At 43.5% G+C, this 13,621-nt stretch overlaps 1 protein-coding gene across 1 annotated transcript in view; it reads left to right on the top strand.

The window, feature by feature from the left end:
* Nucleotides 1-4,298: 4,298 nt before the first annotated feature.
* The window catches only part of LYST (lysosomal trafficking regulator), a 556,878-nt gene continuing 547,555 nt past the window's right edge, over nucleotides 4,299-13,621 (top strand). Inside the window, 1 exon segment of the mRNA XM_044290763.1 lies at nucleotides 4,299-4,387. The gene's annotated coding sequence lies outside the window, so the exon portion shown is untranslated.

Here is a 13,621-nt window from a genome sequence, read left to right as displayed (position 1 = left end):
TAAAAGCTGTGGTGGTAAACCACAAGTCACAGCAGGGCAGATACAGCACTGAGGGGCACAGGTCCACTTTGCATGCAGTCATCAGCTAGAATGGCTGCATGCAGAGGGACTCTTCCTGTTTCAACTGCTGCTGTAGCACTGCAATTGGCTGGAGAGTTGGCAGGGGGCACCAAACACTGAAGTCCCCTGCCCGTCGGAGAAGTCAGGTGCTGACTAGATCAGCACCGTTTACGTCCACATGATTCCCCGCCCCCGGACGCTCTACAGCTCCATACTGCTTCCGGCGCTACGATGTGATGGTCTTCATTGACCGGCCAATCGCAGCGCTTTGAGCTGCAGGGGGGCGGAAATCCACGATGCTGCCCTTACCCGGCATGGATGCCTGCCAGTAAGAGCAGCCATCGTGAACCGATTCCCCTGTGGCACCTTCATTACACACCCCTGTTTCTGCCTGGAAAGTATCAAGGCTCTTAGCAGAAGGAAATTTTGGTGTCATTATGCCCATGTCATGTCCTCCCATTGATAGCCAGCCACCTTTGTCTTAGGGTGTCTTGAACAAAAGAATTGGACTGATAGGGATTGGAACTGTATGGTCTTTAATGACTAATCGAGGTTCTGTTTGGGATCCAACTATGGTTGGGTTGAGTATGGAAAGCCTCAGAGTGAGCCCTTCTATCCTATGTTTGCTGTGGAGAGGCACACTGCCCAAACTACTGGTTTAATGATATGAGGAGCCATCACATACAATAGTCAGTTACCCCTAGTAGTGATACAACAGACACTAAGGCTTATTTCACATGAGCAATATTTTTTCAAGTTGAATAAGTTTTGTCTGCAATTGTGTAGTGTTTGTCTTTTCCATCTAGATTACATGTTTTTCGTGTGTGTGAAGAATACTTGAAGAATAACAATCTACATCTCCTAGCAACCACCAGTGAAAAATGCATTCCATTCAAATGACTTCTGTTTTTTTTTTCACAAAAACACAATTCAATGCTTTGTGACCAGGGCTGCGTGAAAAATGCACAATATAGAAAATGCTGTGATTTTTTCTGAATGCAAAGATGATGTGTGAAAAACGAGGCTGATGTACATATACCAGTTGAAACGAATAGGTCAGGATTAGGGATGAGGGGACCTGTAGATGTACAAGTTCGCTGAGTTCGGCCAAACTTCGGGTCAAAGTTCGGATTCTGGAACTTGACCCGAACCCGAACCCCATTGAAGTCAATAGGGACCCGAACTTTGGTGCACTAAAATGGCTGTAAAATAGTCGAAGTAAGGGCTACAGGGCTGCAAAAGGAAGCAAAATGGGGGTAAGAGCAGGACAATTGCCCTGCAAACAAATGTAGATAGGGAAATGACTTAAAATAACATAGAATAGAAAAAAATACTAATAATCTTCAGCTAGCAGTTGGAGGTCAAAGTGAAGAAGGGGGTTGAGGAGGCGGTGGATGTGGCGGTGTAGGTGGAGGCGGTGGTGGAGCAGGAGGACAGAGCTTACACTGTTTTTGTTTTTTATTATTATTTTTTTAACTTTATATTTTTTTAATTTGGGAAGGCCCCAAAACATTGGGAAATGGAAAAGAGAACACAAAGAGAAAGTGCACTGGATTATAACAATGGCACTGTGCGGAAGTACGTCATGTGTTTTTCCGAATGCATTGTAAAGGATTAGACCCCCAAAAGTTCAATTCCCAAAGTGGGACAAAAAATAAAGTGAAAAAAAGTTTAAAAAATAAAATTTTCCCCCCAAAAAATTAAAAGTTTCAAGTAAAAATAAACAAAAACGTAATTTTCCTCAAAGAAAGTAAAAAAAAAATTGGTAAAAAATAGGGGGGAAAAAAGTATACATATTAGGTATCGCCGCGTCCGTATCGACCGGCTCTATAAACACATCACATGACCTAACCCCTCAGATGAACACTGTAAAAAATAAAAACTGTGCTAAATAAACAATTTTTTGTCACCTTACATCACAAAAAGTACAACAGCAAGCGATCAAAAAGGCGTTTGCCCACCAAAATAGTACCAATCTAACCATCACCTCATCCTGCAAAAAAATGAGCCACTACCTGAGACAATCGCCCAAAAAATAAAAAAAGTATGGCTCAGAATATGGAGACACTAAAACATCATTTTGTTGTTTTAAAAAAGCTGTTATTGTGTAAAACTTGCATAAATAAAATAAAAAGTATACATATTTGGTATTGCCGCGTTCCTATCGAACGGCTCTATAAAAATATCACATGACCTAACCCCTCAGATGAACACCGTAAAAAATAAAAACTGTGCTAAATAAACAATTTTTTGTCACCTTACATCACAAAAAAATGAGACCCTACCTAAGATAATCGCCCAAAAACTGAAAAAAACTATAGCTCTCAGAATATGGAGACACTAAAAACTTTTTGGGAGTTTCTACTCTAGGGGTGCATCAGGGGGGCTTCAAATGGGACATGGTGTCAAAAAAACTGTCCAGCAAAATCTACCTTCCAAAAACCATATGGCATTCTTTTCTTTCTGCGCCCTGCTGTGTGCCCGTACAGTAGTTTACGACCACATAATGGGTGTTTCTGTAAACTACAGAATCAGGGCCATAAATATTGAGTTTTGTTTGGCTGTTAACCCTTGCTTTGTAAAAGTAAAAAAAAATATTAAAATGGAAAATCTGCCCAAAAAGTGAAATTTTGAAATTGTATCTCTATTTTCTATTAATTCTTGTGGAACACCTAAAGGGTTAATGACGTTTGTAAAATCAGTTTTGAATACCTTGAGGGGTGTCGTTTCTTAGATGGGGTCACTTTTATGGAGTTTCTACTCTAGGGGTGCATCAGGGGGGCTTCAAATGGGACATGGTGTCAAAAAAAACAGTCCAGCAACATTTGCCTTCCAAAAAACGTATGGCATTACTTTCCTTCTGCGCCCTGCCGTGTGCCCGTACAGCAGTTTACGACCACATATGCGGTGTTTCTGTAAACTATCAGGGCCATAAATATTAAGTTTGGTTTGGCTTTTAACCCTTGCTTTGTAACTGGAAAAAAATTATAAAAAAACAAAAAAGGGAAATTTTGAAATTGTATCTCTATTTTCCATTAATTCTTGTGGAACACCTAAAGGGTTAACAACGTTTGTAAAATCAGTTTTGAATACCTTGAGGGGTGTAGTTGAGGGGGCATTATTACTATGCAGGGGTATAGAGGGCATTATTACTGTTATGGGGGCACAGTGAGGGCATAACTACTCTGAAGGTGCACAGAGGGGGCATTACAACTGTGAAGGGGGCACAGATAGGGCATTACTACTTTGAAATGGGCACAAAGAGGGCATAACTACTGTGAGGGAGACACAAAGATGGCATTACAACTGTGAAGGGGGCACAATAAAGGGATAAGTAATTTAAACGGGCACAATGTGGGTATTACTACTGTGAAAGTTGTACAGTATAGCTACCTTGAAGGGGCACAATATGGGCATAACTACCATGAGAGAGCACATATCTGGACAAAACTACTGTGAAGGTTGTACAATGAGGGCAAAACTTCTGTAAAGGGGTACCATTTTTTAAAAATATTGGTGGGGGGTGCCCGCCCCGGGTGCCAAACACCCTAGGCACGCCACTGCATCAACATCCCAGATGGGAACACCCATTTAAATACTAATAACCATAGAAAACAATATCAGATCACCTCTTCATAGTACACCAAGCACAATGTTGTACATCATATAGCTGCTCTGATTGGTACTGCAACACAACCCCAACAACATGAATGGGACTGCGCTATAAAAATGCATAGTTGCCAAGTGTCCCGAATTTGGAGGGATATTCCTGATTTGGGTTCTCCAGGTCGAAAAAGTGATGGGGCTAACGTAAACCCGGCCCATAGGCAGGTGGTCCCAGGCCCGGTGGGGCTTAGATGCCCTGATTTTACCAACAAAAGGTTGGTAAGTATGGAAATGCCATGACCAGTGAATGTGACAATACAGGCTTATGGGTTTTCTCTACGACTTTTGGGTTGACAGAGGAATACCTTTCTCCGTCATTCAAACTTATCCCCCAACTGGTAGAAAGCAGGATATGAATGGCCCTTTGCCCAGTTTTTTCTGCCCTTTTAGAATAGGCTGATGTAGGAAGAGGCCTTCTAGTGACATTGGCTAAATCAGAATTAAGAACCTAACTATAAAGAGGAACACGTTCTCCATGCTGAGAGGCGACGAAAGTCTTTTGCGCGTGCGCAGAAGATTATATCACCGATCTCTGCCTCTGCCTGGGCTCTGTCTTCGCGCACAGTCTCGCGGCTTTTTGCAGCATAGGCGGACGAGTCCGCGTCGCGTGACTGTCAGGCTGAACTACAGCAGCTGTGACTACCCGCGGATGTGTGTGTTGGTAAGTCGGCCATTTGTTTTGTTTTGGTGATATTGTAAACGCGTTGTAAGGGTGGACGTCACAGATATGCTTTCAACATGGTGACTACTGATGGGCACCACGTAGTGAACTTGTGCAGGGTTCCAGCCGGTTGTCAGGCCTGTCTGGTGAGGTGTTCGCAGGAAGATGTGTAGGACGGCATCAGCCCAATACACCGCTATGGAGAGCGCTCTGTCTGACGTGCTCTGAAGTGTCAGTGACATCTGTAGGCTTCTGTCTTCTAGCAGTATGCAGAATCCAATTGTCTATTGACTTTTGCATTTATTGCAGAGTTACATTGGGTGCACCACTATTCATGTGCTGCTTTCCTGGGGGCATGCTAAAAGGAATGACAGAGTGGAATGCCCATCATAGGCGTGTGCACCCTAAAGCACAAACACACTCGCGTGTATGTATATAATATATACACACACACACACCATGCATACATACAGACCCGCACTATCTTGTACAGTCTGCTGTGTGGGCCTGCATAGTGTGAGGTCACAGCGCAGCCTCACACTGTGCGCAGCCTTCACAGTGGCGCGCCGAGGACCAGGCTTTCATCGCTTTCCGGCCCTGACAGAACCTCGAGTTGGCTTGATTAGGGTGTGCCCAGGCACACCCGACACACCCTGTCCGCACGCCTATGATGTCCATAGACTTTAACAGAAAAGTGGAGTGCCCATAGAGAATAATGGACCAGAGTGGAGTGCCCATAGAGAATAATGGACCAGAGTGGAGTGCCCATAGAGAATAATGGACCAGAGTGGAGTGCCCATAGAGAATAATGGACCAGAGTGGAGTGCCCATAGAGAATAATGGACCAGAGTGGAGTGCCCATAGAGAATAATGGACCAGAGTGGAGTGCCCATAGAGAATAATGGACCAGAGTGGAGTGCCCATAGAGAATAATGGACCAGAGTGGAGTGCCCATAGAGAATAATGGACCAGTAATATTTGAATTAAAGACAAAACCATTTGACATTTAATTATTTAGCAGACATACTCTCCAAATTCAGTGGTATTATTTAATGACCTGTTCAGATTAAGTGGGATTATCCATGTTTTCTGCAGAATGACAAGGATGAATGACACAATGGAATGCCCATAGACTATAATAGGAAGTAAACTATGAGTTTATTTGCAGGTAAATCTGTGTTATGTAGGACATTAACCTTTACCGCAAGTGTTCCCTGGGCAGAGTAGCATATTGTAAAATGAAAATTACCTTGGATTATAACCGTTTTCTATAGAATGCAAAGGTGAATGACATAATGGAATGCCTATAGACTATAATGGGAAGCAAAATTTTATTTGGAGTCTGAACCATTTAACATATCAAGTAAATCTTTAGCAGGCTTAGGCCCCTTGTGGACGAGCGTGTCCAGATGTGTTGCAGCAAAATTAGGTATGTGTTGCAGCGAGTAGGTATGTATTGCAGTCAGTTTTGACTGCGATTGCGTTCCGTTGTTGAGGTTTTTATTGCGCGGGTGCAATGTGTTTTGCACGCGCGTGATAAAAAACTGAATGTGGTACCCAGACCCGAACTTCTTAACAGAAATTCAGGTTTGGGTTCAAGGTTCTGTAGATTGTATTATTTCCCCTTATAATATGGTTATAAGGGAAAATAATAGCATTCTGAATACAGAACGCATAGTATAATAGTGCTGGAGGGGTTAAAAAAAAAGATGTAACTCACCTTAATCCACTTGTTCGCGCAGCCCGGCTTCTCTTCTGTCTTCTTCTTTGAGGAATAGGACTTTTGATGGTCACTGCGCTCATCACATGGTCCGTCACATGATCTTTTACTATGGTGATGGATCATGTGACGGACCATGTGATGAGCGCAGTGACGTCATCAAAGGACCTATTCCTCAAAGAAGAAGACAGAAGAGATGCCGGGCTGCGCGAACAAGTGGATTAAGATGACTTAAATTATTTTTTGTTTTTTTTTAACCCCCTCCAGCCCTTTTGTACTATGCATTCTGTTTTAAGAATGCTATTATTTTCCCTTATTACCATGTTATAAGGGAAAATAATAACTTGCTTGCGAATGCTTGCGATTTTCACGCAGCCCCATTCATTTCTATGGGGCCTGCATTGCGTGAAAAACGCAGAATATAGAACCTGCTGCGATTTTCACGCAATGCACAAGTGATGCGTGAAAATCACCGCTAATGTGCACAGCCCCATAGAAATGAATGGGTCCGGATTCAGTGCGGGTGCAATGCGTTCACGTCACGCATTGCACCCGCGCGGAAAACTCGCTCGTGTGAAAGGGGGCTTACTCTTCAAATTCAGTGGGGCTATTTAAAATTGAGATTAAGTGGGATTATCTTTGGTTTCTATTAAATGACAAGAGGAATGACACAATGGAATGGCCATAGACTATAATGGGGAAGTAAACTAGGAGCTCGTTTGCAGGTAAATCTGTGTTATGTAGGACATTAACCTTTACCGCAAGTGTTCCCTGGGCAGAGTAGCATATTGTAAAATGAAAATTACCTTGGATTATAACTGTTTTCTATAGAATGCAAAGCTGAATGACCTAATGGAATGCCCATAGACTATAATGGGAGGCAAAATTTGATTTGGCATCTGAACTATAGATGTCCTTGCGGTTCGCCCGGTGGTCGGTTTGCGGCAAACTTTGCCTGTTCGCGATTTGCCGAACATATGGAGATATTCGCCTCCGCCATGTTCTTTTACATTGTGAAGAACTTTGACCCATGACACATCCATCAGGTGGTACAGGACAGCCAATTGAGACGTTCCAGCCTATGGACATACCCTCTACCTTATAAATAGACCCGATCTGGCCGCCATTTTACATTCAGTCTTTTGTCAGTGTAGGGAGAGGTTGGTGTGTGGAGCAGGGACAGGCTGTTAGGGACAAAAACGCTATCAAATAGGTCCACAAAAGTCCTTTTAAGGACTGGTATAGGTGTACTATTGATAGGTGTGCAGTACAGAGGGGTGTAATACACTTATAATATACTAACATAGAAAGCATATTATAGTGGATTTGTATTGTGCAGCAGTGGTGAGCGGTTCTGCAGCGATACTGCAGCTACACCGTGACAAACACAATTCGAAAAAATAATTATAACTGGTGTGATATACCAGTCGCCCCCCAAAAACTATTTTGCGCGTAAGCAAAAATTATATTGCAGATATTTCGCATTGCAAAAAATAATGGATGGGGATCGCAAATTCGAATAATACATCTGGTATGTCACTGTCCATGTTGTGGGACTATTTGTCCACTTCTAGTAATTATTTCTTGGCTGCAAATAAGAGCTGAAGGTTTTTCAGGTTCGCCTGCCATTAAAATGAATGGGACCTGCCGCGAACTTGCGGTTCATGAACATTTGATCGCGTTCGCGGCAGATGGTTCTCCATCACTAGTCTGAACCATTTAACATATCAAGTAAATCTTTAGCAGGCTTACTCTTCAAGTTCAGTGTGATTATTTCAAATTGAGGTTAAGTGGGATTATCAGTGGTGGAGAAAATTAGAAGTAAGGCGGCACTGCCGGACGTCACAAAAAATATATGTATGTGTACCCGATCCTCAACTAACCTGTCCCTTTTAAACTCATATGGCGATGCACAGCCTCGGCAGCAGGTAATATCACCAAGTGGGGAAAAATAGAAAAGGCTGCACTCACCAAAGTGGATAATACGATCCTTTATTGTTGCAAAAAGGTAAAATCTTCGTGCTGGAGCATGCGATGCGTGATGAACTCGGATGGATTCTGCGGCGACGTCCATTTCGCCCTAACTTGCGGTTCGTCGGGCCAGTGACATAATTGCGCTAACACGCGCATCTTATACACGTCATGTTGTCAACGAAACCAAGACTCTAACCTTCCTTGTAACCACCCATCCGCTCCAACATCGCTGAATATAGTAACTTCCATGTAAGGCCTAATGCACACGACCGTTGTTTGGGTCCGCATCCGAGACGCCGTTTTGGCGGCCCTGATGCGGACCTTTTCACTTTAATGGGGCCGCAAAAGATGTGGACAGCACTCCGTGGCTCCGTTCCACGGCCCCGCAAAAAAAAGGCCACACAGACGGCTTCTGTTTTTTTGCGGACCGCAAAAAAACAGCATGGTCGTGTGCATGAGGCGTAACACAGGGAGAACAGGTTAGATAAACACACTCAGATCATTTCTATCATTGAGTCCTAGGGGGCCTAAGGCATCAGCTTTTATTATCCACCTGCATTCTCTTTGTAGGAGTACGCAGTGCCTGTCCACACCTCGGGACCGAGATGGCACCTGCTCAATCCCAGCAAAGGAAATGCACTGAGGATTTCCACCATGCTCATTGCGAACATGCTCAATGAGGCTGGTACATCCCTTACCTGTCTTAAGGGAATTTAGATGCTCTCTAAGGCTGGGTTCACACCTGAGCGTTTTACAGAGCGTATGATCGCGCTGTATAACGCCCGACGCCCCAAGAAGCTTCTTTGGGGTGTCTTGTCGCGCATTCCCGTACATAGACTTCAGCGGGAACGCGCGACAATGGGCGTTCGCTTGTCTCTGTATGCGCAATTGCAAACGCCCGTACAATCGCGCATACAGAGCGCTCCATCGCGAATGCTCAGGTCTGAACCCAGCGTAAAGCTCTCAAACAGGGGGCGAATTGTTTTCCCTATATAGAAGGCCCTGCAATGGCAGGTGATCAAATAGACAACGTAATTACTTCTGCAATTGAGGAACTGTGTGACCCGGTGTGAAGCCCCACCGAAATCCATTGATTGTTATAGTTGCAGAAGGAGCAATTCCCACATTTAAAATTGCCCTCTGGTCTACTGGATGATAGCCAATTGCTCGGACCTTGGTTCCTAAATCTACTCCTTACAATTTTGTATTTTTATCGTATGGCACCTTTTAAAGGCTATAAGTGGTCTATTGTTTGCGAGTCCTTCTAACCCTTCTTCATTCTTCAAAATATCCCAATTATTGCAAATAGCACGTTTGATAAGACCTGCTGCGGGACTGTATTTGAATGTAAAAACAAATCTTTTTCATTTCGAGTAGTTCTCCTTTTTCTATATAATAACTCTTGTTGGGTGAAGGATCCTGCTTTCTTTCTAGCTGTGTCTACATCCCTCTCTTTGTATCCTCGGTTCAGTAATCTACCTTTCAATTCCTCTGATTGTCTGTTGTACCCCTCCTCAGTGTTGTTTATACGTATAGACTTCTTGACACTGTCCGGGTGAAAACTTTTGTGGTGCAACAGGGAGTTTTGTAGTGGTGGACTTTCGGTGGCCGCACATGCGTATGCCATCGTCTCCAACATCTACATGTACATCCAAAAACTGAAGAGAATGACCCCCAAAATTGAGGGTGAATATCATGTTCATGCGGTTGTTCTTATTCAAGTAGGAAACAAAGCCCCTGCATTGCATCTCAGTACCAGACCATATCATGAATACATTGTCGACATATCTCAAGAACAACTGTTATACTCCAGCGCAGTTTGTGCGTTCTCTTTGCTATTTCACAATGTTTTGGGTCCTCCACAAACCCCAAAAAACAGGAAACAAAAATAAACAAAATTTAAAAAGAAACAAAAAAAACAATTGGCTACCTCCTCCTCTACTCGGACATCCACCTCCTGTCTCAAGATTATTTATTATATTGGCAGAGTAGAGAAATATACCGGCTGCACCCTAAAAAATGGTTAAAGGTCACACACAGAATTAACAGACTATTCCGAAAAAACAAAAAAAACCTGTGTTGGCTTCCTCCCCTGCCTATTTCACCTACACCACCATGTCTACAGCCTCATCAACTTGGACTTCCGCTTCCTGGTTCATCATTATTTTTTATGTATTTGGTTATTTTATGTTATTTCCCTGTCCACATTTGTTTGCAGGGCAATTGTACTGCTCTTAACCCATTTTGGATCCTTTTGCAGCCCTTTGTATGACTTTTTTTACAGCCATTTTTCCGCCCCAAAGTTCGAGCCCCCATTAATTTCAATGGGGTTCGGTGTTGGGAACCTGAACTGATCCGGAACATCCATGGGTGCGCTCATCCCTGTTTAACACCTCACAGGTGAGAGTCAGTGGCGTAACTAGAATATTATGGGCCACAGTGTAAACTTTGGTTTGGGCGCCCCCCCCCCCCCCCCCAAATTATACAAAGAGACGGCATATTTTTTTTTTTTTACACTAAGCCCAATGCATGGCTACACTCACCCAGTCCTAACTAATAAAATCTCGTCCTACCTCAGCCAGGGTGTTGCTGGCGTCGGCGTGATGTCCACTGGATCCAGAACAAGGTCCCTATGGTAATAGAAAAAAAAATACCCACATAAGGAATGGCCCTCACAGTAATTAAACCTACCTTGTGGCCCCTTCACAATAGTTATGTCCTCCTTGTGGCCCCTCACAGCACTTATGCCCACCTTTTGTTCTTGTCACAGTAGTTATGCCCACTTTTGTGCCCCCTCACAGTGGTTACACCCAGATATGTGCCCCCTCACTCTAGCCTCCAGTCTGCAGCTTTATGAGAAAAACCTAACAAAAATGCATACTTACATTCTTCCCTGATGACGCACTCCGACAATCACATTGCGCTGCAGGCTATTTCCCGGGCTTTCAGCACTTCACCCACAGCCCCAGCAGCGTGATCTGCGGCCTGCAGGGGGAGCACCTGAGCTCAGAAGAACAGTGAAGCAGGGAGCAGTTACGCCCCTGGTGAGGGTCTTTCACCTGCTGCTTCACATAGGAGAGGAATCTTGGAGAAGTATACCTCCCTTCCACCACCAATCCTGCATTTGTGGCATAATACACACTAGGGTTTGGTGATATCTATCCATCTTTTTATAAATATTTATTGATGTGCTTCACTATTTTCGGCAGTCCCATGGAAATGAATGTCAAGCGCAGCCAATGCTCAGCTGTTTTCAGCACTCCGATAATGAATGAGGGCCATCATGCATGTGCGGGCTCTATTCTAAAGATAGGTGCAGGTCCCAGAGGTGGGATGGGACCTGTACCTAGAAAACATTAGGAGCACATCTTGGCAAGATGTCTGAGGTGAGAAAACCCCTTTTAAAAGCAGAGAAATTCTAATGAAAAATATTTTTATTTTACAAATTTTCTGTAAACTTGGAATTATTTTTTATTTATTTATTTATAAATAAAGGCTCAACATGTTGACTCAAATTTACCACTATCATGAAGTACAATGTGTCATGTATATTTTTGGTCCTGATCTGATCTGCATGCAGACCCATTCAGTTCATTGGGGCCACAAAAGATGCGGACAGCACACTTGTGTGCTGTCCGCATCTGTATGTCTGTTCTGCAGCCCCACAAAAAAATAGACCGTGCCCTATTCTTGTCTGTTTTTTAGACATGGATAGGACAGTTCTATTAGGGGCAGGACGTTCTTTTCCCCAAAATGCGGAATACACATGGCCAGTATCAGTGTTTTGCGAATCCACAATTTGTGGACCGCAGAACAGCCAACGGTTGTGTACATGAGAGAGAAGTTTATATCTATAAACATACACAGGTTTGCTGGGAAATGAGCATAATGGCAAACATGGAATGGATTGCAGTATTGTTTCAGTATAAATATACATATGTCTAAATCACTGAACATATAAAAAGGTTATTACAGTAGAACATCTAGATTAATGTGGTATACTAATAAATGAAGTTTAAAGGCTATGCACACCTTTAGGAGTAATTTTATTTATTTATTTTGATTGCACTTACTCGTACCTTTACACTTGTGTTGCTGGATTCCGTCAGGCAATTCCATTGCTGGAACTGCCAGATCCGGCAATCTGTAGGCAAACGGAAACAATTTGTAGACTAATCCGTTAGGGGTGCACCGAAATGAAAATTCTGGTCCGAAACCGAAAACCGAAAATTCAGGATGCCCTTGGCCGCCCGAACGTATATAACCAACCATATTTTCTGCCAAAATGTACCAATATCGGCCGAAATGGATTAGGCCCATTTTCGGCTGATATTTTCGTCCGCCGGAATTTCGGTGCACCCCTAGAATCCGTCTCACAAATGCATTGCAATACCGGATCCGTCTCTCGGGTTGTCATCTGGAAAAACGGATCTTATATTTATCTTTTTCACATTTTTAAAGGTCTGTGCATGCGCCGGATCTGGCATTAATGCATTTCAATGTAAAATAATAACGGATCCGGCATTTCGGCAAGCATGCTGAGGTATTATCTCCGTCCAAAAACCATACAGTGACTGAACTGAAGACATCTTGATGCATAATTCAGAATGTATTAGGATAAAACTGATCAGTTTTTTTTCCCCCGGTAATGATCCTTTAGGACGGAACTCAATAACGGAAAAGTTTAACGCAAGTGTGAAAGTACCCTAAATATCGTAACTGTGTGACTAGTACTTTCACTTTGACTTTGTGCCGGTCATCTAATTACCCTTATTTCTAAACTACTAAGAGATCATAAACACTTATTTAAAGGGGTTGTCTCATCATGAACAATGGAGGCATATTGCTAGGATTTGCCCCCATTGTCTTATAGGTGTGGTTCCCACCACTGGGACCCGCACCTATATCAAGAACAGAGCCCTGCAAGTGAAAGAGGGCGCTCTGCATTCATTTTCTATGGGGCCAGCGAAAATAGCCGAGCACTGGGTCAGGTATATCCGTCGGCCCTATAGAAATGAATGGGAGCAGGGGCCGCGCATGCAAGGTACACTCCCATTCACTTCTATGGGGAGCTGGCTTGGTGGTGGCCGGACCGGAGTCCTCCAGCAACCACCTTGCGGGGCTCTGTTCTCGATATAGGTGCGGGTCCCACCCGCACCTATAAGACAATGGGGGCATATCCTAGCAATATGCCCCCATTGTCCATGATGAGACATCCCTTTTAAGCCACATTCTTATCAGCAAGATGTGAGAGAGCACAGATAAAATGTCCGTCTGCTCCTCAGATGACGGAAAGGACAAAAAATCCACAGGCAGCTAGTAGAGCATGTCAAATATATGGGTTTCGGACCGCGCTTTTTATTCAGGCCAGTACGCAAACTTAGATCTTTCTTCCTTCTTCCTTTACAGGAGAACCGAGGGCTACAAATATCCTTTAACTGGATATCCTGTAACTATAAAGGTAATAATAGTGTGAGACCGTATGATAAGGTAACCTGCACTGCACAGATTGTACTCACTCGGCGTTTTCAAGAAATAGG

The sequence above is a fragment of the Bufo gargarizans genome, chromosome 4 (assembly GCF_014858855.1).
Source record: "Bufo gargarizans isolate SCDJY-AF-19 chromosome 4, ASM1485885v1, whole genome shotgun sequence".
NCBI classification, from domain to species: Eukaryota; Metazoa; Chordata; class Amphibia; order Anura; family Bufonidae; genus Bufo; species Bufo gargarizans.
This window is presented reverse-complemented; position numbering and strand designations above follow the sequence as displayed.